The following is a 26804-nucleotide window of genomic DNA, read 5'->3' on the forward strand; positions in this document are numbered from 1 at the left end:
TAAATATGTTTTTGTATACGATTTGCCAGAATTTTATTGAGAATTTTTGCATCTATGTTCATCAGGGATATTGGTCTGAAGTTTTCTTTCCTTGAGTGTCTTTTTCTGGTTTTGGTATCAGGATGATATTAGCCTCGTAGGATGAGTTTGGAAGAGTTCCCTCCTTTTCTATTTCATGGAATACTTTGAGGAGTATGGGTGTTAATTCTTCTTTGAAAGTCTTGTAGAACCTACTGAGAATCCATCTGGTCTGGGACTTTTCACAAAGAAGGACATTTCATACTTCTTAAGGGAAGTGTATATAAGCAGGACATAACAATTATAAATATTTATATCCCAAACAATGGAGCATCTATGTACATCAAACAAACCCTTCTCAATTTCAAGAGTCAGATAGACCACAATACAATAATACTGGGTGACTTTAACACATCTCTCTCACTACTGGACAGAGCTTCCAAACAAAACTAAATAAGGAAACTATAGAACTAAACAATACAATAAAAAACTTAGACTTAACAGACATACATGGAATATTTCATCCATCAACGAGCAAATATACTTTCTTCTCAGCAGCACAAGACTCCTTCTATAAAATAGACCATGTCCTATGCCACAAAGCAACTCTTAGTAAATAAAAAAAAAAAAAAAAAAAAAAAGAGAGAGAGAGAGAGAGAGAGAATACCCTGCCTTTTATCAGACCACAATGGAATGAAATTAGAAATCAACGATAAAATTAAAAATACAAATGGAGACTAAATAATATACTATTGAGTGATGAATGGATAGTAGAAGAAATCAAGGATGAAATAAAAAAATTCTTAGAGGTAAACTAGAACACTGATACAACATATAAAAATCTTTGGGACCCTATGAAAGCAGTACTGAGAGGAAAGTTTACTGCATTGAGCGCATTCATTGAAAGAATAAAAAGGGGATGGTGATGTGGCTCAAGCGGTAGCGCGCTAGCCTGGCATGCGTGCAGCCCAGGTTCGATCCTCAGCACCACATACAAACAAAGATTCTGTGTCTGCCGATAACTAAAAAAATAAAAAAAATAAATAAAAAAAGAAAGAATAAAAAGTTAATAAATGACCTAACACTACATCTCAAATCTCTAGAATAAGAAAAACAAATCAACACCCAAAGAGTAGAAGACAGGAAATAATTAAAATCAGAGCTGAAATCAATGAAATCGAAACAAAAGAAACAATTGAAAAAATTGACAAAACAAAAAGTTGGTTCTTTGCATATGTGACTTTAACAGCAAAAGACCAGTTAAGGCAGGTTAATATGAGATCGTTAAAAATATGATTTATGCAGCAGTCCTTAGAGTCTGCATTCATCTCAAATATTTCTTTTGATCTTTCAGCTTTTGCTTAGCTGAATTAAGTGCTGTATATCTGAGTATCCATCATCATGGATTATATTGTATTGTTGGCCTGCCTCTTATTTGGCTGGAAGTTTCTTGTCTTCAGAAACAGCTCTTGAGTGTACATAGTAGATGATCATTAAATAAATGTTTGAGTAGATATATGTTTGGATGAATTAATAAACTGTATAAAAACAGAGTTTTCTTCTGTTCATAAAATTTGCCAGTGTCTAAGGAAAGGAAACTTTCTATTCCTATAAAGTATGTAACACTTGTTGTGGATGGAGTTCTGCAAATTGCTTTGAATTATGAACTTTATTTTATTTTTAGTATTTAGGTGTAGCTTCCCTGTCCCCACTTTGAAGCATCATAATCATATGCATTTATTGAGTTGTTTTCCCTTAGCCTCCAAATTGATTATACTGGATGATTTTAAAGAGGATCAAACCCAGGGCCTCACACACGCTAGGTGAGTGCTCTACTGCTGAGCCCCAGCCCCAGCCCCAGCCCTATGGGTGGTCTTTTATTGTAAAGATTGACCAGAAGATATATTAAAGTTTTTGAAAAATCTGAGCATTTTTTTCAGAATTTCTTCATTGTTAGAGCTTTTCCTTCAGGTGATTTAATTTTTATCCTTGGAATACAACTTTCTAGCTGGAATCTTTAAATTAGGTCATTTCATGGTTCTATTTGTATTTATTTAGTATTTAGGTGTAGTCTCCGTATTTGTACTTTCAATATTTCTTTAATGACAAGTGTGGATGCCTCTCTGGCATTGTGTTCTTATTATAGTTTGCAAAGTATGGTGTTGGAGCAAGTATTAACTTTTGCTCAAATATTATTTGTAGTATTTAAAAAAAACATTAAACAGGTCAACATGACATTGTGACTTCTTAAAAGGTTCCAAGGAAAAATATTCTAAAGTTAACTTTTCAGGTTTTTTTTTTTTTTGGAGGGAGGTGGAAGGATTCTGTATCATATATTTAATGTATTAGCATAAATGTTCTTTGATTGTCCAGTGGTTTTTTTGTGTGTATGGTGCTGGGGATAGAACCCAGGGCTTTGTGCATGTGAGGCAAGCACTCTACCAACCGAGTTATATCCCCAGTCCCCAAGTATCCAATGGTTTAGTCATCTTTTTCACTGCTATGACTAAAGGATCTGACCAGTACAACTGGGGAAGAAAAGTTTATTTGAGGGCTCAACGGTTTCTGAGGTCTTAGTCCACACAAGGACTAAGGCTCCATTCCTCTAGGCTCGCAGTGAGGCAGAACATTAAGGCAGAGTGTATGGCAGAGGGAAGCCGCTCACATCATGGTGGTCAAGAAGCAGAGAGAGAAACTCCACTCTCCAGATATAAGTATATTCCCAAAGCCACGCCCCAATTCCCATCCTCTCCAGCCCTACGTACCCTACCACTTCAATTAATCTCATCAGGGATTAACTCACTGATAAGGATAAGACTATAACCCAATCATTTATCCTCCAAACTTTCTTGCATTGTATCACATGTGAGTTTTCCAGGGATACCTCATATCCAAACTATAGCATCCAGGATAATTGTTATTGAAATAACCCATTAGATTTAGAGGACTTCTAAAAGAATCAGTAAGAAAGTTTGCAAATGACATACACCATTTTTTTTTTGTTGTTGTTGTTATTGTTCAGGAGTAGAACATTTTAGTTTCCTTTTCCAGTTCAGCACTATCTTCCGTTTGTACCCCGCAACACCTCTTACGAGGTATTTCTTAATTTAATGCCTACTAGTCTTGCTTTTTCATTTAGGAGGAAGTGCTTTCTGTTTCGACTTTCATAACAATCAAAATGTTAGGGCAGATGTGTGTGTGTGTGTGTGTGTGTGTGTGTATGTGTGTGTTGATAGGAATCCAACCCATGCAGTTGCGCCTGCTAGGCTAGTGCTCTACCTCTGATCTAATCCCCAGCCTATGAGCAGATATTTTTATTATCCTCCTTTAGAAGGAGGAAAAAAAAAAAAAACAGGTAAAAAGAAGTTAGGCAACTGTACTTAGTGGAGCATGCCTGTAATCCCAGTGACTTGGGAGGCCAAGGTAGGAAGAGTGCAGGTTTAAGGCTAGCCTAGGCAATTTAGGAAGACCTTGTCTCAAAATAAAAAATAAAAAGGGTTGGGGAAGTAGCCCAGTGTCAAGCACCTCTGGGTTCAATCCCTAGTGGTGGTGGGGGTAGATCACCACTAGGCAACTCTTCTCAACTTTTCTGTCACACTTTGCTAATAGATTGTAAATTTCCATTGAAAGTCTTATTCCAACAAAATTATTGATATTTAGTATAGGTATTTTTTAAAAATATTTTATTTTTTTTTGTTGTAGTTGGACACAATACCTACTTTTTATTTATTTATTTATTTATTTATTTTTTAGTCCTATACAGTATCTGCATTTATTTATTTATTTATTTTTATGTGGTTTTGAGGCTTGAACCCAGGGCTTCACACGTGCTAGGCGAGCACTCTACTTCTGAGCCACAACCCCAGCCCCTGGTATAGGTATTTTAATGAAATTATAAACCTGGGAAATGATTGTTGAGGAATATCTAAAATTCTGTTGCTTAGCTCTTTTAGAGTATTAGTGACTGATTAGCAAAACCAAACAAATATGCTACCAAGTAAACAAAATATGCTACTTATTGAGTTGGAAGTTTTAATATAGAGCATTGTAAAAGCACTTTTAAATCCTTGTTTTAAAAATAAAATTGTTTATTTAGCAGTTATAATTGGCATTTGATAAATGTTTTAAAAAATGATTCATTTTTAAATTTTTAATCATCATTTTGTAATTTTGTACAAAAATACTTTCATTGCTCTTAAAATGAATTTATATGTTGTGAGAGGATTGATTGCTAATGTTCTCTCCTATAGTTGAAGACTAGTTCCAGTAGTTTATATTGTTGACTGATAGCAGAGCAGGTATGTTAATGTTAGATATATCAGAATTATAGTTATTTCTAATTTTAATTGTTGTTTCAAAAAATGGCTTTATTGATATATGAACATATCATAAAATCTACCTGTGTAAAGAGTAGAATTCAGTGGGTATGTTTGGGTATACTTGTTTGGGTATACTTACAGAGTTGTGCAGTTATCATCACCATTATGGTAACTAATTTTAGAACAATTTCATCACTCCAGAAAGAAACCCTGCATCCATTAGCAGTCCTTTCTCATTTCTATTATCCTCATTTCCTTAGCCTCTGGCAACTACCCAGTCTATTTTGTCTCTGTGAATTTGCCTGTTCTAGATATTCTTGTAAATGGAATCTGTACCTGAATTCTTTCATGTAGTATATTATTTTTAAGGTTCATCTATGTTGTAGCACGTATCAACCATTCATTTACTTTTTTTAGTTGTAGATGGACATAATACCTTTATTTTATTTTTTTATTTTTATGTGGTGCTGAGGATCAAACCCAGTGCCTCAGATGTGCTAGGCAAGCGCTCTGCTACTAAGCTACAACTCCAGCCCTATAATTCATTTCTTTATATTACTAAATAATATTCCATTATTTCCATTATGTGTACCACATTTTGTTTATTCATTAATTAGTTAATGGACATTTGGATTGTTTCTACTTTGGGATTATATGAGTAATGCTGTTATGAACATTTGTGTACTCATTTTTTTTTTTTTTTTTTAATATTTATTTTATTTTTTTAGTTTTCAGTGGACACAACATCTTTGTTTGTATGTGGTGCTGAGGATCGAACCTGGGCCGCATGCATGCCAGGCGAGCGTGCTACCGCTTGAGCCACATCCCCAGCCCTTGTGTACTCATTTTTGTGTGCAAATATCCCTTGGATCTTTACGTACATTGTATATCAGTTTGGGAACGGTCATTTTAACAATGCTAAGTCTTCCAAATCATGAACAAGTAGTCTTTGCATTTACTTAAGTCTCCTTTAACTTCCTTGAATGATGCTTCATAGTTTTACGAGTTATAAATCTTGTACTTTTTCATTAGATTCCCTATGTATTCCTTTTGATGCTACTGCAAATTGATTTGTTTTCTTAATTTCATTTTTGATTCATTGGTAGTGTATAGAAATAGTTAATTATTATTATTGTTTTTTTGGCAGTACTGGGGATTGAATCCAGGGCCTTGCACTTACTAGGTAATCTTTCTACCACTGAATTACATCCCTAGCTCTTTTTAAATTTTTTTTTGAGACAAGGTCTTACTAAGTTGCCTAAGCTAGCCTCAAACTTGCAATCCTTCTGATTCAGACTCCGGGATTCAGTAGCTGGGATTTCAGGCATATGCCACCACACCCAGTGTAGTTGACTTTTGTATATTGCTCTTGTATCATGCAAACCTGTTGAATTTTCTAGTTTTTATAGTTGTGTGTGTTTGTGTGTATGTATATTCATTAGAATTTTGTACATATAAGTTCATATCTTCTTGGAGTAATTTTACTAGATGTCTTTTTTTCATTTTTTTTTTAGTTGTAGTTGGACATAATACCTTTATTTTGTTTATTTATTTTTATGTGGTGCTGAGGGTTAAACCCAGCGCTTTGTGCCTGACGCATGTGAGGCAAGCGCTTTACCACTGAGCTACAGCCTCAGCCCTTCTGGCTTTAATTCTTATGTATAATGTGGATTGAATTTTATATATGTGAATACTGTTGATAACTAAATAAAACTTTATTCCCATCTTATATACTGTGACCAGTGAATGGAATTTATTTCAGTATAACTTAGATGCTTAAATGATTTTGGATCCAGTAGTAGTAAATTGTTACATGTATATTACATAAAGAATCACTTGTCTTAAGAGACTTTTTTTCACTTAACTTTAATGGGGTAGTGATTCATTAAAACGATCTATATGTATATATGAGTCACAGTGAACTGCAGCAGTTTAAAAATGGCTTTGACACATTTCATATAGTAAAATTATTATTCACTATAAATTCAATTATTTTGTAATCCTTACACACAATGTTGTGACCCAGGGAAGTTAAATATTATTGATATTAAATATTATTGCTATTATCCCCCTTCGAAAATAGAGTCACTGAGCCTTAAAAATATTAAGGTCATATAGTTAGTCAGTCAGTTAGTGGCTCAGCCAGGATACAAACTCAGGTTACCTGGCTCAGGGATTCCTGTACATTTCCCATTGCACTACACTGTCTCATTATTTCACATGAAACTATAAGCCTAATTTACCAAGAGTGATATCCTGGAAAGTAAACAGTCTAGCAGCATTTGGCAAAGCACAGTTTTACTAGGCGGGGCATATAGAAAAAGAAAAAAAAAATCAGAAGACCTAAACAGTTGTGTGCTAAAATGTACTCATTTTTAAATGATGTTGTGAGAGGAAACGCTTTGGAGAGAGACTAAAACATAAGCAGGATTTCAGGACATGGTCTCAGCAGCACCCAGACAGGTTCAGAGCAGAGTAGTTGCTAAGGACATTTTTATTTTCTGGAACAAAGATTTGAAACAGGGAATTTAAGACAAAGAGACCTAAACAACACTAGACTGTACAGAACTATCTGAAGTTACAAATCAGAGTGTGATCTTTTTATGAGAAAGGGATTGCTTGGTTTACATTGATTACTTCAGCTATTTTTATGCATGTTCACAGATAATGATCTGTTCAGTAAAAACATTTGAATGCTTTCTGTGTATAAAAGCATTGTTAGGCAGGCATTGTGGGAGTGATACAAAGGTAAGGATGATACTGTGCTTGTCCACAAGGCCCTTGTAACCTAGTAAGGAAATTTTGTATTCAAATATACTTGTTCATCCAGGGAGACCCTGTACCAGGTATTTAGGAGATAAGAATAGGTAAACTAGAAACTGCCTTGAAGCCTAATATTTCCTACTGCCTTCCCGTAAATTTAAGTACTTAAAACCTTTTAGAAAGCAGGACCTGAAATTCTCTTAGCAAAAAATGATCCATACTATAATCATTGTGATTTGGTCACAAAGAGAACCTGACTGCTTATGGTTCAGAGCTTAGGTGTCATATTAGAAGAATATTTGCACCATATTTAACAGTGAAAGAATTAACACCTAAGATATATAAAGACTCTGACGAATCATTAAGAAAAAGAAAAAATACAAACATCCCAACAAATAAAAAAATAGATAAAAGATTTGAATAGGAGATCATAAAAGAGGAATAATAAAAAGCTAATGTCATAAGACAATGTATTTAGTCTTATTTGTTATCAGGGAAATGATGATTCTGTAATGAAATATTATTTTTACCTCTCTTGTTGGCAGAAATAAAAGTTAGTAATAGCAAATTTAAGTAATAATTTAAGTAATTTGCCTCCTTTATTAATATACAGGAGGCAAAATAATCCTAATAGTCATACCAGGGAGATCCTATTACTCTTTAATTGATAAGGAACTTGAAACAACAGTAAAATAACTTGCCCCAAATCAAATATCTCATACTTGTAGTCTGTCACTAGAGGCTGTAATCTTTTTTTTTTTTTTTGTGTGTGTGTGTGTGTGTGTATGTGTGTGTATGTGTAGGATCCTGGGGGTCAAACTTACGCATGCCAGGCATACTCTATTAGAGCCATATCCTCAGCCCCTAGAGTCTACATTCTGCATTCTTTTTTTCTTTTTAAATTTTTTTTTTAGTTGTAGATGGACAATACCTTTATTTTGTTTATTTTTTATGTGGTACTAAGGATCGAACCCAGTGCCTCACACATGCTAGGTGAGTGCTCTACCACTGAGCTACAACCCCAGCCCACATTCTGCATTCTTAATCGCTATAACAGTGCCTTTGCCTGGGTTGGTTATCATTATACAGTATGCTGAACCTCAAATCAGTGACTAGTGGCACATCTATATGTAGACATGAATCACACAAACACAAAACATTTAAATATTTGTTGAATGAATGAATAAAGGTAATCAATTTAAAAAAAATTAAGCATTTCATTTTGGGGCATAATTTGTCAATATCAAAAAGGACATATAATAATGACTCATTAACTTCACTTCTTGATGTTTATCTTTAAAAAGAAAACATATACATGGAAGCATGTATATGATGTACAAGCATTCTGCGTAATCATGTGAGAATGTAAGTGCTCATCAGTGTTACATATAATTATTAAAAAACAATAAAAACAATGGTATCTGATAGAATTCTATATGCACAGTTGAACTAAAGTATTTTATCTGCAAAGATATTGAGGGTCTGTTACTTGCTTTTCTCATTCAGTAATACATCCTAGATTTTAGGTGATGAAAGAATGAAACAAATAAAAGTAGCCATGAAAATATAAGAGAAAATGGTTGAATATTTTTATAATATTGGTGTGATGAAGACTTTTTTAAACATGATGTTAAAGGCAGAGCCCAAAAGGAAAAGATTGATGAATTTGACTATGTAAAATGAGAGACTTCCATATAAGGGAAAAAAAAAAAAACCAGTAAACTGGGACAAAGACTGTAAACATATCTGTCTGTCTATCTATCTAAAATCTATAGGCAATTTGCAGAAAGGCCAGTAATCATATGAAAGATGATTTCCAGTTTTTACTTAGAAACACAAATTAGAAAATCAGGTTCTGTTTCCCACCTGTGAAACTGATAAAAATCGAATTTACTCAGTAGTGACAAGAGCATGAAGAAAAAATTCTTGTATATCCTTGGAGGAAAAATAAATAAATAGTATGTTTAGTAGAAAATTTGACAATAGTTTTAAAAATGGAAATGTATACCATCTTTCTCTCAAACTCCATTTTTGGGGATTTATTTACTTATTTAATGGTATTAGGCAATGAATCCAGCCAGGGGCACTTAACCACTGAGCCATATCCATGGCACTTTTTATTTTTTATTTTGATATAGAGTCTCACTAAGTTGCTTAGGACCTCACTAAGTTGCTGAAGCTGACTTTGAACTCAAGATCCTCCAATTATTGTATGTTAAAGAGTAATGATACGTGTGCAAGAGTAATCATTATATTGTTTATGGATATAAAAACATGGAAAGCACCTGAATGTTCATTGATCAGGATGAGAGTTAAATTATAGTACATGTATTTAATGGAATGCTATTCAGGTATAAAAAAACTGGTGCTTTTCACCAAGATGGTAATCAAAAGCCAGGAAGGAAGCTCCTGCCCTTCCCAAAGCCATTGTCAAAGCAAAAGAATGGGGCTCAGTGATAGAGTAGTTTTCTGGCATGTGTAGGTTCAGTTCCTAGCACCCCAGCAACACAAACAAACAACAAAAAGCAAGGGCTTAGAGGACTAAGAAGGTGCTGTAGTGCTGAATAGTGTCTTCAGCCATAATCAAAAGTTCTATATGTCAACCATCTTCTGGTGCCCCAAGATACTGCAGCTCTGGAGAAGGACTATACTATGAAGAGTGCCCCCAGGAAAGACAAGCTTGACCATCATGTCATCATCAAGTTCTCTTTGGCTTCTCACTGAGTCTGCCATGAAGAAAATAGAAGATCATAACATATTCATGTTCATTATGAATGTCAAGGCTAACAAGTACTAGATCAAACAAATTGTGAAGAAGCTGTATGATGTTGATGGGGCCAAGATTAATAGGCCTGATGGAGAGAAGGCATATATTCAAGATGTTTTGGATGTTGTCAACAAAATTGTGATCACTTAAACGGAGTACTGCTGGCTAACTCTAAATATATACTTTTTTCCCACCATAATAAAAGGCAGTGGCACATCTATATGTAGACATGAATCATTTAACATGATTATGCTATGCTATGCTATGCAAAGTAACATGCATGAATATATTATAACAATAGATCATAGAATATATTTTAAAATTCCAGTGTAGTGACCTATTATTTTGTATCTATCTCCCTGTTCTGCAGTGTATATTATCATCTTTAATGGGATCATTAGTCTACTAGATGTTGAAATGCAAATGTTATAGGAGTTCTTTTAAAGAATTTTGATGGAAATGATAGAGAAATCAAGAGTATAAAGATAAACAAATTATTTAGATCAGTAAATTGGAGGTCATCATCAACATTCATGAAGCCTAGAAGGACTTACATGGCATTTAATGAAAGAAATTAAATGTTATTGTGGTATTAATTATGAATTTACAACTGGGGGAACAGCATGAGTAAAGGACCAGAGGTGGGAATGAACACCAATTCTTCAGGAGCAAAAAGATGTCAGTGAAGATAGAAGCAAGCTAAAGAGAAAGTGGCAAAAGAATAAGCTAGAGGGACAGGCATGTGTTAAATTATGCAGGACATTATTAGTCCACTGTAAGGAATCTTTATATTTTAAATGCAGTGGAAAACAACTGAAGAATCTAAAGTAAAAGAATCACGTGATTAGGTCTTTTTAAAATATCACTTTAACTGCTGAATGGGAAATGGATTGGAAGAGAAGATAATAACAGTAGATATGAGAATCTGAATAAGGAGAGTAATTAAGGTGTGAGGTAATAGTGGCTTGGACCGAGGTAGTGGTTATAGACAGAAGTGAATGGGTTTTCATTAATTATTGGAAGTGATTGAGTGTTGATGTATTTGGCATCTAAGGATAGAGAATGACTATAGCCTGAGCAACTTGGTAGATGATGATATAGGAAACAGAGAAGAAACAGCATTAATTAGTGTGAGAGTAGATGTATGTGTTGAGTTTATGAGGTATCTATGAGATATGGAGACATTAAGTAGGTATTTGAATTTATTGGTTTAGAACCCTGAGAAGAGGTCTGAAGTGGAGAAAAAGAAGTTTCGGACTTTTTAACAGATGATGTTTGAGGCAATGGTAATAGGTAGAATTCCCTTGTAAAACAATATGTCAGGAAAAGAAGAGCACTGAGTATAGAACTCTGGAAAATTTCAACATTAAAGATTAGGTCAAGGAAAAGGAGCAGGGATGGAGATGAGAAAGATACATAAAAAGAAACAGAAGAAAATAAGAATTTGTGGTGTCACCTGAGTCATGGAAGAAGAATTTCCTAAAGGAATCTGTCATTTACTCTAATTGAATTTGCTAAGATGTCAGATGAAATTAAGACCAGAAAGTGTCCATTGATTTTAACAGTATATTATTAATGATTTGAAGCACAAATGATGGAGACAGAAGCCAGAAGAGTGGGAGCATGAGTGGTAGGTGATGGGGAGACTTTGAGAGTAGACATTTCTCTTTGAGAAAATATTTCTCTTGAACCAGGCACGATGGCACAGTCCCATAGTCCCAGCAACTTGGGAGGCTGGTACAGGATGATTGCAAGTTTGAGGCTAGCCTGGGCAACTTAGTGAGACCCTGTCTCAAAATAAAAAATAAAAGGCTGGGTTTTTTAACTTGGTGGTAGAATGCCCATTCAATCCCCAGCACTCAAAAATTTCTCTTGAATGCAAAGGGTTCACTGTTTGAAATGTGAGTTTTAGTGAATAGCTGGGTGGAGGAGTATTGTGTATCAGGTAGGTGATACTGTGGCCTTGGAATTTGAGAGGTAATACTTAGTGAAGTCTGAGAATCATTCCATGGAGATGGTAATTGAAGACTTTTTAGAAGAAAAGGGCATTAAACTGGCAGAGCAGATAGATTTTTTTTTGAGGGTTGTGATTAAATAATATTGGAGTGTTCTTTTCTTAAAATAATTTTTAGTTTTCAATGGACCTTTATTTTATTTATTTATATGTGATGCTGAGAATCAAACCCAGTGCCTCACACATGCTAGGCAAGCACTCTATCACTGAGCCACAATCCCAGCCTCTTGGAGTGTTCTTAATACAAGAAATGTGAACATGAACTTGTTTTTATGTAACTCAGCTATTGTAAGTTTTGGCTGAAACAAGTTAGATTATGCTCTTCTCAAATTTGTTGTAGTTAAAAGTTAGATACAAAGCCATTAATACTCAAGAAAAGTTTCAAGACAGAAGCATACATAGTACCTAATTCTACTGCAAGTATTACAGTCTTTTCAATTTGACCAGTTTCCCAGTATTTGGTAAAAAGTAGTATATGAAATATTTTTACTTGTATTGATGAATTTAGTGAGTTATAATTAACAACACTTCTTTACATGTGTCGCGACCCCTCGCCGGCAAGGGAAAACACGACACAGGATTCTTCTTTCAGCAGTTTATTCAGGCCTTGTTTCATGTATCATCTTCTAGCGACCCCCCGCCGAGCGCCCAAGCATAGCCTAATAAAGCCTCCCGCATACCAATCTTAAGCCGCCACGTGGATCTTTCTCATAGGGTGGTCAGGGATTGCGCGCCAATTCTCCATAAAAGGAGTTGTTTATCACAGGCCACAGTGGAAGCCGGCGCCATCTTCTAATGGCGGCCACGGTCTATTGGAACGGCTCACCACAGTTCCCCCTTCCTTATTATAAAACAATGCAGGCGAAAGTAGAGGTCCTATCCCACTGTGCAGTAGTGGCTGCAGTGTATGGTTCAGTTCTAAGGAGGCGCCTTCCCCAGACCTGATCCCATATCAGCCGACGCCTTTTTTCGTAGGGTGGGGCGTGGACGTCAAACCCGCATGCAATAGGACATGCTTTCCTTGAGGTCCATTGAGGGATCACTCAAGTGCAGTGCCTTGCCTCGCATCCTGCATCGTGACGACGGCAAGAAGTAGGATAACACAGGTAGCCTGGTAGTAATGACAAAAATTAAGTTGGCAACACTATCCCTAAGCCCCAGAGGAAGGTATAGATTTTATAGCAGAGAAGAAACACCAGTCCTGAAACCCATCTGCGTGCAATGGTAACAAGACCTGCAGAGTGCAAGGGCTATCCAGTACTGGGAGAGCATAAAGAAGAGGGCATGTCAATCCCAGTGCAATGTGAAAATAACTTGGGGTGCAATGACCATGCCCAGAAATCACTATTTAAGCTGTGCAAGCCAGATTTGTGGAGAAATGCCATTTTCTAAGGCCGCAAGAGCCTGTACGATCATAGCCTTCTCTTGCGCGTGGCGAGTTTTAAGGCGACAGAGAAGCCACAAACAAAGCACAACACCGAAGCAACACATAGCACCAAAAATGCCCACTCCCACCCATTCCTTAAAAAAGGAAAAGGCAGAGGATAGCCAACTGGTGAATTGACCCAAAGTCACTGGTTCGACACGGGTGCTATTCAAAACAGCAATCTGAGTTAGTTGAGACTGGATCAAGTTTTCTGCTTCCATGGACCAGGTTCCGGATAGATATTCCCCGATGATGCGGGAGGCATTCCTGGAATCATTAAATCTGACAGAGGTTATACATAAATGTGCACGTTGATCAATACAACCCAAAAGTACTAGGTCAGACAATTCCTCAACTTGAGCTTGAAGCAGATCTATCCTTTGATTAGCAGCCAAAATCCCAGATAGAATGTGTTGATTAATTCTACTTTGAGATTCAAGTATGGTGGATGTTTGTTGAATAACCTGATTAATAGTGGCAGCAGTTTGAACCTGGCTGGCCATGGCTACTCCAGCTGTAACTGCTGCAGCAGCAGACACTGCCACAGCTGTCACTATAGCTGCCGTAATTCCAAAATCTCTACGGGCTCTAATCAGTTCAACAATAGGAAATGACTCTGGATCCGCAGTAACTGGGATCGGGACAAAAGTTGGAATTTTCATAACCACTGCCATAGGCCAGGAGCCATTCCAACACTCAGACAAGTAACAGGTAGTATTAGAACAATTAAGCATCCCCTGTGATGTAACATTAGCCAAAAGAAACAGGAACGGAGATTGGAGACAGACTGCTGCAGAGGGTAACGTTGCATTACCTAATAGTGCATTGTGTGAAATAGATTTGAGTCTCCTACCCCACCCCGAGTCTTGGGTACTGCCAGAAACATTAAACAGCCAACTTTGGACTCCTCGTAATTGAGCCAAAGCGGAGATGTCGGCTGTGGCTCCCTTTTCATTGGAAATCAACCATTGAAACCAGGACCAACCCGCTCCTATAGAGGAATTATTGTTGGAAGAATTATACAAGTACCTTTTGAGAGAGGGGGAAAGGGAAAAACCTTTAGCGACCTGATGTTTCTCCCAAGAGTGATCTTGACAAGGTGTAAATATAGGAGGGAAGCCATACTCAGGGGTGCAATGAGGAGAAGCCTTAAAACGAGTGGCATTAGAGGTCTCATTAGAAGGAGACAACGGAATTAACACCTGGGAAGTAATGGCCAAAGTGGTTATATTTAACTCAGATGTATTTGTCGGGACTCTTCTTGTCAGGCGTTCTGGAACCCACACTGGCTCCGTCCGGGCCCGGCCCCCGGCGGCGCTCCGCTTTCTCTGCAGCGTGAGCCTGCTCCACAGCAGTGCAGGCAGGTCCTTCAGCCGCGGCCGCAGCGACGCCGGCGGCCGCTCGCGGGCGCTGGGACTGCGGCGCAGAGCGCTGTCCGCCGCCGCCACCGCTGCGGCCAGGGCCGGGTTCTCGCACGGCGGCTGCATCTTGACTGAGCCCACCGCCATCCTCATGCCCAGACCGCGGCCGCGGCCCCGGCAGCTTCTCTCAAAAACATCTGCAAAGTGCTCTGCTTTACCTTAAGTCCTCTTGAACGTAGCAACCCATCTAGGGCCAACAAAATTGGGCTTGAAGAGGTAGCGCCCATAATGTTTTTAGAGCTATAAAGAAAGTGAAAGTACAAAAGCCCCGCTCTCTCCTTATTTACAGGGGAGCGTCCTTTTTCCCCGCTCTCTCTTTCTTTACCGAGGAGCGTCCCGCTATTAGCTTGCGGATTCCCACTTTACCTGGGAACTTACCGGTGCACCACCCTGACTGCTGAAAGTTCTGGATCCTGGGTTCGAGGAATATTCGGTTCCCCGAGCGGGCCACCAATTGTCGCGACCCTTCGCCGGCAAGGGAAAACACGACACAGGATTCTTCTTTCAGCGGTTTATTCAGGCCTTAACTCTAGTCTTCTCTCAAGCGCGCTCTCGTCTCCACGCACCCACACACAGCCTAATAAAGCTTACTCAAGTCCAATCAAAAGCTGCCACGTGGCGTTTTCTCATAGGGTATTGAGAGACAGCGCGCCAACTCTCCCAAATAAGGATTTGTTTACCAAAATCCACAACGGAGACCGGTGCCATCTTCTAATGGCGGCAACGGTCTACAAACACGGCTCACCACATACATGTACTCTTTTTTTAGTAGACTTTATTTTTTAGAACAATTTTAAGTTCATAGCAAAATTGATAGGAAGATACAGAGATTTCCTATGTACCTTTTGCCCCTACACATGTATGGCCTCCCCCATTGTCAACATCCCTCACCAAAGAAGTATATTTTGTTGTAATTCATAAACCTACATTGACATATCATTATTGCCCAAAGGCTATAGTTTACATTAGAGTTCACTCCTGGTGTTGTATATTTTATGTATTTGTAGAAAAGTATGATATGTGTCTACCATAATAGTATAATACAGAATAATTTCTCTGTCCTAAAAATCTGTGTACTCTTCTTGTTCATCATTCCCTCCCTATTAACTTCTGACAGCCACTGATCTTTTTGCTATGTTCATAGTTTTAACTTTTCCATAATGTCTTTTACTTTGGAATTATATAGTAATATGTGGGCTTTTCAGATTGGTGTCTTTCACCAAGAAATATACATTTAAGGATATTTTATGTTTTTTTTATAATTTGATAGCTCATTTCTTCTTATCTATTGTTTGGATGTACCTCAGTTTATTTATTCATTCACCTACTGAAGGACATTTTGTTGCTTCCGAGTTCAGCAATTATGAATAAATGCTATAAACATCTGTATGTGGCTTCTTGTATGAATATATATTTTCAGCTCCTTTGAGTGAATACCAAAGGGTGTGTTGTTGGCTAAGATGTAAGAATATGTTTGGTTTTATAAGAAACTTCCAAATTGTCTCCTAAAGTGGCTGTACCATTTTGTATTCCTAATAGCAATGAGTGAGAGTTCCTATTTTGCTATATTCTCTAGCATTCAGTGTTCTCAGTGTTTTAGATTATGGCCATTCTAATAGGTGTGTGTTAATATCTGATTTGTGTTTTAATTTGCATTCTCATGATAACATGTGATATGTAGCATTTGGTCATATGCATGTTTGCCATTTGTATTAGTCAGCTTTACATCACTGTGACCAAAAGTTCTGATAAGAACAGTTTAGAGGAAGAAAGTGTATTCTGGTTTACAGTTTTAGGGATTCAGTCCATAGCTGGCTGACTGTATAGCTCAGGGTTCAAGGTGAGGAAGAATATCTTGGCAGAAAGGTGTGGTAGAGGAAAGCTGCTCCATTTTTGACAGCCAGGAAGCTGAGAAAGAATAAGTGCAAGGAGCCAGGGATAATATAATCCCCAAGGGCACACTTCTGGTGACCTACTTCCTCCATTCATGCCCTACTTGCCTATAATTACTACCCATCAGTCCATTCAAATTATTAATCCATCAAGTGGATTAATCCACTGCTTTGGTTACAACTCTGATAATCTAATGATATCACCTTTGACCATTCCTGCATTGTCTCACACATGAGCTTTTTTTGGGGGGGGGGATACCTCACACCCAAACTATAACTTTATGCCCTTATCCCCCCAAAGCTCAGGCCCATCTCACAATGCAAAATACATTTATTCCATATCAAAGTGTCCCATAGTTCCAGTATTGCCCCATAGATGTTCGATTTCATTGCTCTAGGCCCAAGAAGAGGCAGAAAACATCATGCCAGAGGGTGTGGAGGAGGAATGCAGCTCATGACATGGTAAAGAGGATCAGAGATAGAGCTTTACTTAGCAGGGACAAAATATAAACCCCAAAGGCATGCCTCCAGTGACATGCTTCCTCTAGCTACACTCTACTTGCCTATAGTTATCACCCAGTTAATCCATGTCATTGGATTAATACATTGATTAGGTTAAGACTTTCATAACCTAGTCATTTCACTTTTAAATGTTATTACATTGTTTCACACATGAGCGTGAGCTTTTGGGTGATACCTCATATCTAAACCATAACAAATATATATTGATCAAATCAGGGTAGCTAACATTTCTATCTCCTTATCTCTACTTTGCATTTGGAGTCCTTGAAGCTCTTCTCTTCTCAATATTCATAAAATATTTATTAGGTTGATGCTGGTAGGGTATGGCTGGAAGATGTGGGTCATTGGGCACATCCTTTCGGGTTTTTATTTTGTTCCTGGTGAGTGGAGTAGTCTCTTTCCGATCCTGTTTATCATGTCATGAGCTGCTTTCTTCTTCCATACCTTTCCACCACGATGTTCTTCTGCTTCACCTCAGGGCCAGAGCAATGGAGTCAGCCACCTGTGAACTGAGACCTCTGAAACTGTGAACACCACATAAACTTTTCCTCCTCTAAAATAGTTTTTGTCAGGTCTTTTGGTCACAGCAGCAAAAAAATCTTACTGAAACAGATTATTATGAATTACACTCTCCCACTGTTCTATAAAACACTACAATTTATTCTGTCTGTGTTTGTGTACTGTTATGGTTTGGATATGAAGTGTCTTCTAAAGACACATGTGTTAAAGGCTTGGTCCCCAATACAGCAATGTTCAGAAGTGGGGCTTTTGGGAATTCATTGGATCATAAGGTCTGTGACTTCATCAGTGGATTAATCCATACATAATTTGATGGCTATTAAGAGGTGGTGGAAACTGTGGAAGGTAGGGCCTAATCAGAGGGAGTGGGTCACTAGTGATATGTGCTGAAAGGTTATGTCTTGTCCTCTGTTCCTTCCTTGTGGCACTCACTCACTCTGCTTCCTGGCTGCCATAAAGTAGTCAGCTTTCCTTCTGGCATGATATTCTGCCTCCCCTCAGGCCCAAAGCCAGGGCCAGGTAATCATGGTCTACAGCCTTTGAAACTGAGCCAAAATAAATCTTTGCTTTTTAAAGTTATTTATGTTAGGTATTTTGGTGACAGCAATGAAAAGTTGACTAACATAGGTACCTATTATCTAACTTCCCACTATCTCCCCTCCCTACAACCTTTCCCAAGGCAGGGGGATTTTCTTTCTTTCTTTCTTTTTTTTGAGGCAAGATTTTGCTATATTGCCTAGAATGGCTTTAAACTCCTGGGCTCAAGTGATCCTCTTGTTTCAGCCTCCAGAGGATCTGGAACTATGTGTGTGTATCACTATGCCCAACTAGGAAATTTAAAATTCATGGCTTATATATTTTTTTTAATGTATTCTAACAAGTCATTGCTGAATTTAAGGTCATCTGCATTTTTCTCTGTGTTTTGCTCTAGTAGTTTAATAATTTTGCATTTTACATGGAGCTCTGCTCCATTTTGAGATAACTTTTGTGAAGGGTGTAAAGCTTGCATCTAGATTAATATTTTTCCATATTTTTATTGGTGTATTATTATATTCATCTTTTTTATATATGAATATTAAGGTTTTTTCAGTATCATTTGTTGAAAAGATTTTTTTTTGCTCCATTTATTGCTTTTGTTCTTTTGTCAAAATTCAGTTGCTGGGCTGTGGCTGTGGCTTAGTGATAGAGAGCTTGCCTAGCATCTATGAGGCACTGTGTTCAATTCTCAGCACTGCATATAAATAAATAAACTCTATTGACAACTAAAAAAATAATAAAGAAAAAAATTCAGGGTCTGGAGTTACAGCTCAATGGTGGAGTGCTTGCCTGACATGTGTGAGGCCTGAGTTCCATCCTCAGCACCACATAAAAAATAAATAAATAGGCTAGGGATGTGGCTTAAGCAGTAGCGCACTTGCCTGGCATGCGCGAGGCGCTGGGTTCGATCCTCAACACCACATAAAAATAAAATAAAGATATTGTGTCTACCTAAAACTAAAAGAATAAATGGATATTAAAAAAATAAACAAACATCTACAACTAAAAACATATTTTTAAAAAATTCAGTTGCTGGGCTGGGGTTGTGGCTCAGTGGTAGAGCACTTGCCTAGTATGTGCTAGGCACTGGGTTCGATTCTCAGCACCACATATAAATAAATGAATAAAATAAAGATCCATCAACATCTAAAAAAGTATTTAAAAAATTCAGTTGCTTATATATGTATGGGTCTATTTCTGGGCTATTTTGTTATATTGACTTTTCTGTTCTTACACTAGTACCATTATCTTGATTACTGGAGGTTTATAGCATGTCTTCAAATTGGGTAATGAAAAATCCTTCAAATTTGTTCTCTTTTAATACTATGTTAGCTACTGTGACTCTTGCATCTTTGTAAAACTTGAGGATCAGTTTGTCAATATCTGTGAAATAAAGTGCTGGGATTTTGGGATTGCATTCAATTTATGGATCAAGTTGGAAAGAAGTGTCTTTTTGACAGTATTGAGTCCTTCTGTCCATCAACATGGAATAGCTCTCCATTTATTGAGTTCCTCTTTAATTTTGTTTGTCAGAACCTTTTAGTTTTCCTCATGTATATATTTTGTTAAACTTTTACCTAAGTATTTCATTTTTAGTCCTAAAATAATTGATATTGTGTTTTTAATTTCAAATTCTACTTGTTCATTTGTTGTGTACAGGGAAGCAATTGACTTTTGTGTATTAACCTTGTATCCTATAACCCTGCTATAATTACTGTTAGTTCCTGTAGTATTTTGTTGATTCTTTTGGATTTTGTGCATATATGATTATGTTGTATGTGAGCTGACAGTTTTATTTCTTCCTAGTATGTTTGTATCTTTTATTTTTGTCATATTGCATTAGCTAGGACTTTCAGTATGATGCTGAAAAGCAGTGCTGAGCATTGTTACTTTGTTCTTGATCTTAGTAGCTTTGAGTTTCATAATTAAATATGATGTCAGTTGTATATTTTTTCACAAATATTATCAAGTTGAGGAAGTTCCCCTCTATTTCTAGTTGACTGGGAGTTTTTTTTTTTTGTTTTTTTTTTGGTGAATGGTCTTGGACTTTTTTCTAAAGTTTTTCCTGCATCTATTAATCTGACCATGTGTTGTTTCTTCTTTAACCTATTTTGAGTGATGGATTATGTGATTTTCAAATATTGAACTAATTTTGCATGTGAGGGATAATCTCTTTTGGTTATGGTCTATAATGATTCTTTTTTGTTATTTGCATGAAGAATGCTTTATTTATGTTTAAGTACGAACAGCACTTACAATAAAACATTTTTATACTATATCTACAAAATTTAAGTCTTTGCTACAGTGTATTTCTTTTAAAGGCACTGAAGAAGGAATGTCATGATCAATCTATACACTCTCTTCGCAGTATTAGCCCTGTGGACATTGATGTTTGTAAAGTATCAATGTCTGTGAAGCAGAAAGGGGCGCAGGAGATCAGGAACCACAGAACAAGAATGACGCACCAAAAGAAGGTTTATTGGGGGGCACTCCCTGTGAGGTTCACGGGTCTGTGAAGGATGAAGGGCCAGGGAGTCCAGCAGGAGAGGCGAGAACAGTGCTAATAAGGGAAGCTGGAGGTAGAAGGGCCTAGGCCATCTAAATTGCAGCTACTAATAGCAGGTTGGCCCTGCCAAGTTTAGGGGGATCTTGTCTGTCATGGGTTGGTCAGGGCTGATGTGAGATGACTAGGCGATTGCTTTAGTTGGCGGGAACTTGTGGTGGTTGGGGTCCATTGCCATGTCAGCTTCTGATTGGCCGTGTCAGCTTCTGATTGGTCTCCTCAGCCAGGTAGAAAGTCCCCGCCCACAGCTGCTCTGAAAGGAGAGGGGGAAGGGAAGCCTGTTGACTGAACAATTTTTTTTCCTTTTCCTTTTTAATACCTTTACTTTACTTATTTATTTTTATGTGGTGCTGAGGATCAAACTCAGTGCCTTGTCTGTGCTAAGCGAGCACTTTACCGCTGAGCCACAACCTCAGCCTGATATTGATGTTTAATTGGACAATCATAGATGTGAATTTCCTGGTCATCTCCAACACACAAACTTTTAGAACCATTTCCGTTGTATTTTAGTCTTCAGACCTGATTCTGGTAATCTAAGAGAGTGTGAATATCCATTCTCTTTCCAACATCCCATATTTTCATACTTTTGTCAGATGAACCAGAAGCAAAATTAGTGTCTTCAGGACAAAACTGGATGTTCAATACCTGGGAGGCATGGCCATGCAGCATGCCAGCCAAATTGGCTTGGTAGTAGATCTTGATGTATTGAACATCTGAAGCAGTGATAAGGAATTGAGAGTTCAGGAAAAGGACAAGGAGCAGATGCATGAAGTGTGACCTTCCAGTGTATGCAGAAGTTTTCCAGTTGCAATATCAAAAATATTGATAATTCCATTTATAACTCTACTGGTCAGATATTTCCCATCAGGAATATATGCAATACTAAGAATGAATTTTTCTCTCATATCCAAAGAAAATCCTGCCTGCCCCCCCCCCCCCCCCCACTTTACACACTTTACCCACATGAATTCCTATGGCCAGATACTAGGAATCAGGAGAAAAGGCCAAAGTCCATCCATCTATAGGCTTTTTCTGTTTGCTGTTTTCCAAGTCCCAGAGATGAATATGAATGAGCATCAAGAGTGTTGGATGCAGCAATGGTCAGGGTGTGGTTAATGTCCATAGACACCACCCCTAGCTGATATCCCTCTAGGTTCTTCTCTCATCATGCCATTATCAGACCTTTACCAGTTATCCAGGGATTCTGAACACTGTTTCCTTTCTGTTTGTCCCCTCAAGCAACTAGCCAGATGGCATCACCAGTGGTGGGCTTGCTCTTGTTTCAAGAGACTACTGGTTGATTTCTTTAATTAAAGATGAAGGGCCAAAGGCCACACAGCTTGGCTGCACCTTTTGTAATACTTACATATTATTGGATGCATTTTCTTTCTTTTCTTTAATGATGCAATGATTTTAATTTATCCAAAGTCATTTCTTTCAATATACTTAATAAGTGTATATATGAAATTATTTCATTAAGAAAAAGTGGCAAAATTATTAAACATTTTAGAGGTAATCAATCACATTGGCAAATTGAATAAGCAAATTGATTGCTAATATATCTTTCTGATAGTGAAAAATAGTATGCTGTTATCTGTATGTGCAATTGCTCTATTTTTTTTTTTTTCATTTTTGAAGGTCAAGTTTAGCAAACTTCTTGTGGTATCAGTATTAATTGACTCTCAGTTTAATTGCCTCCTCAGTCAGTTCATTTTTTTTTTTTTCTTTTTTGGAATGAACCCAGGAAAGTTCTACTACTGAGCTATACTCTGCCCTTTTTAAAATATTTGTTTTGAAACAGGGTCTTGCTAAGTTGCTGATAATGATCTTGAATTTGTGATCCTTCTGCCTTAGCCTTCTGAGTCACCTGGATTACAGATGTGTGCCTCTGTGCCCAGCACATTGTCGGGTTTAATTTGCTAGTGTTTTGTATTTATATTCATAAGAGACATTGGTCTGTAGTTTTCTTGTAATGTCTTTATCTGGTTTTGATGTTAGGGTAATGGTGTCCTCAGGGAATAAATCAGGAAATATCCCCTCTGCTTCTGTCTTCTGAGAGAGATTGTAGAGAATTGGTATAATTTCCTTATGTGTTCAGTCGAGTTCATCAGCAAATCCATCCATGTCTGTTTTTTTCTGTTTCTGAAGTTTATTGATTATTGGTTTAATTTCTTTAATAGATATAGGCCTAAATTTATCGTTGGGTGAGCTTAGAAGATTGTGTTTTTTAAGGAATTGGTTTGTTATTGTTCGTATATTAAATTTCTCCCCAAAACTTGTGTGTTGAAGGCTTGGTTCTCAGATGGTACTCTTGGAGGTAGTCGAAACTTTAGAAGGTGGAGCTTAATGGAAGAAAGTTAGGTCACTGGTTTTGTGCCCTTGAAGGGGTAGGTATATTGTGACCCTACCTCCTTCCTCTCACTTTGCTTCCTGGCTACCATGAGGTAAGCAGCCTTGCTTCACCAGCTTGGCCCTACCATGATGTTCTGCCTTGCCACAGGCCCAAAGTGATGTAGTAAAGCCATAATGGACTGAAAACTTCTGAAACTATGTGCCAAAATAAATGTTTCCTCCTTTTATTATCTCAGGTATTTTGTTATGGCAATAGAAAGCTGACTAACATATGGTCCATTGCATGTAGGCATAGAGTTGTTAATAGTATTCATTTTTCAACATTTAGTGTCTATAGGATCAACAGTAATGTCCCTTCTTTCATTTCTGATATTAGTAATGTGTCCTTTCTTTCTTAACCTGTCTAGAGGTTTTATTTTACTGATCTTTTCAGAGAATGAGCTTTTTAAATTCATTTTCTGTATTGTTATTTTCATTGATTTCTGCTGTAATTCTTTTCTTCTCTTAATTAATACTTTGTATACTCTCCTTTTTCTAGTTTCCTAAGGTAGATCCTTAGGTGACTGAGTTTAGATCTTTCTTCTTTTCTAATATATACATCTAACACTGTAAATTTCCCTCTAAGCCCTGATTTTGTTGCATCCCACAAATTTTCATAAGTTGTGTTTTTACTTTCAGTGATTTCAAAATATTTTTAAAATTTTTTTGAGTTTTCATTTTTGACCCATGGGGTTTTTTAAAAAATGTGTTGTTTAATATCCAAGTATTTTGAGATCTTTCCAGATATCTTTTTATGTGTGTGTGTTTGTGTGCTATTGGAGGTTGAACTGAGGGGCTCATGCATACCAGATAAGCACTCTACTACTCAGCTATATCCCCAGTCCTTTCAAGTTTTATTTTGAGACAGGGCCTCACCAAGTTGCCCAGACTGGCCTTGAACTTTCAATCCTCTACCTCCTGAGTAGCTGGGATTATAAGTGTATGGCACCATGCCCAGCTTCCAGGTATCTTTTGGTTATTGATTTCTAGTTTAATTCCCTTGTGATCTGAGAGTAACATTGTGTGACTTTGTTTTAAATAAGTTTAGGTATGTTTTATGGCTCAGAATGTGGTCTGTCTTGGTGAAAGTCTCATGTAAACTTGAGAAGAAAGTGTATTCTGCTGTTATTAGGTGAAGTAGATGTCCATTTTATCCAGTTGATTGGTAATGTTAAGTTCAGCTCTGTCCTTACTGGTTTTCTGCCTGCTGAATCTGTAAATTTTTGACAGAAATAGATGGACACTATTTCTCCTTGTAGGTCTCTAGTTTTTGTCTCATGTAGAAGTAATACATGTCAAGGAATTTTTGGTATTAAAGAATTGACCCTTTTATCATATATAAAGCATTCTTTATCCCTGAGATATATATATATATATATATATATATATATATATATATATATATATTTTTTTTTTTTTTTTTTTTAAATTTTTTATTTATTTTTTATTTTTTGGTTTGCAGTCTGAAACTGATATAGCTACGCTACTCCTGTTTCCTTCCTACCTTCCTTCTTTTTTTCTCTTTCTTTCTTTCCTTTTTTTTTTTTTTTTTTTTTTGTGGTGCTGGGGATTGAATCTAGAGCCTTGAGTATACTAGGCAAGTACCTGCATACATCTCTGGCCTTCCTGTTTTCTCTTGGTTAGTGTTAGAATGGTTATCATTCTACATCCATTTACTTTTAACCTATATATGTCTTTATATTTAAAGTATGTTTCTTGTAGATAGCAATAGTTGGGTCTTGACTCTCCTTTTTTTCTTTTTTTAAACAAAGAATTTTTTTTTTTAATATTTATTTTTTAGTATTTGGCGGACACAACATCTTTGTTTGTATGTGGTGCTGAGGATCGAACCCGGGCCGCACGCATGCCAGGCGAGCGTGCTACCGCTTGAGCCACATCCCCAGCCCCTCCTTTTTTTCTTTTCTTTTTTGTGATTTTGTGGATTGAACCCAGAGTCTCACTCATCCTAAGCAAGTGTTCTACCTCCTAGCTGCATCCCCAGCAAAGGGATTTTATTTCTTAATTCACTCTGTCTCTGTGTTTTGATTGGTGTATTTAGACAATTGCCATTCAAAATGATTATTAATATAGTCTCCTTTATTTTAAAAGGATAAATTTACGAGTACAGATTTCTAGGTTGGTGTTTTTTTTTTTTTTTTTCTCTCTGAAGACTTTTAAATGTTTTATTCCTCTCTCTTCTTTCTTGCATGGTTTCTAAGGAGAAATCAGATACAGTCTTCGTATTTGTTCCTCTGTAGCTAAGGTGTTTTTAAAGTGTGACTATTTTCTGTATATTTTCTTTGAAAAATCTTTGGTTTTATGTATTTGGAGTAGGCTGTGCCTCAGAGTAGGGCTTTGTTTGTTTGTTCTGCATTTATCCTGCTTGTTTTTTTCTGAGCTTCCTGGATTTGTGGATTGGTATCTGACATTAATTTGAGTAAATTCTCAGTCATTATTGGTGCAAATATTCCTTTTTCTATTGTCCTTTCCATTATACACATTTATACATTTCATATGTGTCCCACAGCCCTTAGATATTGTATTTTTAAAAAGTTTTTCTTTTAGGGGTTGGGACTGTAGCTCAGTGGGAGATCGCTTGCCTCTCATGTGTGAGGCACTGGGTTTGATCCTCAGCACCACATAAAAATAAATAAATAAAAATAATGTGTCCATCTACAACTAAAAATATATTTTTAAAAAAAGTTTTTCTTTTAAATCCCTTTGCTTTTCAGGGTTGGAGGTTTCTATTGAGATATCTTCAAGCTAGAGATTCTTTGCTTAGTCATGTTGTCTCCTAAACCCATCAAAGGTATTATTCATTTTTAGTTAAGGTGTTTTTGATTTCTAGCATCCTTTTTGGTTCTTTCCTGGATTTTTTTTTTTTTTTTTGGTAGTACTAGGGATTGAACCCCAGCTGTGCTCTACTACTGAACTTCATCCCCAGCCTTTTTAAAAATTATTTACCTATTTTTATTTTAAGACAGGGTTTTGCTAAGTCGCTGAGACTAGCCTTGAACTTGTGGTCCTCCTGCTTTAGCCTTCCAAGTCATTTTTTCTTGAATGTCTACTCTCTTTCTTGCATTGCCCATCTGTTCTTACGTGTTATTTGTTTTAACCTTTATAGCTCTTAGCATATTTCATCATTAAAACTACACTTTTAAACTTCCAGTTTGATAATTGCAGCATCCCTGCCATATCTGAGTCTGGTTTTTATGCTTGCTATGCCACTTCAACTGTGTTTATTTATTTTATTTTTAAATATTTTTTGCCTTTAGAGTTCCTTATAATTTTTTTCTTGAGAGTTGAATATTGTGTATAGGTAAAAGAAACAGGTATAAATAGGTCTTGAGTAATATGATAAATTGTTGAGGGTAAGGAAAGCATTCCATAGTCCTATGATTAAGTCTCAGTCTTTTAGCAAGCCTTCATGCCTCTGAACTTTACAGGACCTTTTTAGTCCCGTCCTCCATATGCTCCCCTCCATGGGCAAAGGATGTCGCAGACAGGATGGCTAAAGTGATCAAGAAGGTCAGTTAGGCACTGATATGACCCTAGCAGGGTTAAGCTCTAGTTAAATTATTTCTCTTGAGGGCAGAACTGGTTAAGGACAGAATGCTGGCTTATTTCAAAATGGTTTCTTTTTCCCTTCTCC

The 26804-nt window shown here is 36.9% G+C and overlaps 1 protein-coding gene and 1 pseudogene across 3 annotated transcripts in view; one reads left to right on the plus strand and one right to left on the minus strand.

Annotated features, from left to right (window-relative positions):
* Positions 1-26804, plus strand: part of Zfyve9 (zinc finger FYVE-type containing 9) — a 234470-nt gene that overhangs the window by 27456 nt on the left and 180210 nt on the right. The gene's annotated exons all lie outside the window — the stretch shown is intronic.
* Positions 1-26804, minus strand: part of LOC124096866 (superkiller complex protein 8-like) — a 48440-nt pseudogene that overhangs the window by 10985 nt on the left and 10651 nt on the right.

Source organism: Marmota monax, unplaced genomic scaffold (assembly GCF_021218885.2).
Source record: "Marmota monax isolate L192 unplaced genomic scaffold, Marmota_monax_Labrador192_F-V1.1 WCK01_AAM20220418_F8-fsc00023, whole genome shotgun sequence".
Taxonomy (NCBI): Eukaryota; Metazoa; Chordata; class Mammalia; order Rodentia; family Sciuridae; genus Marmota; species Marmota monax.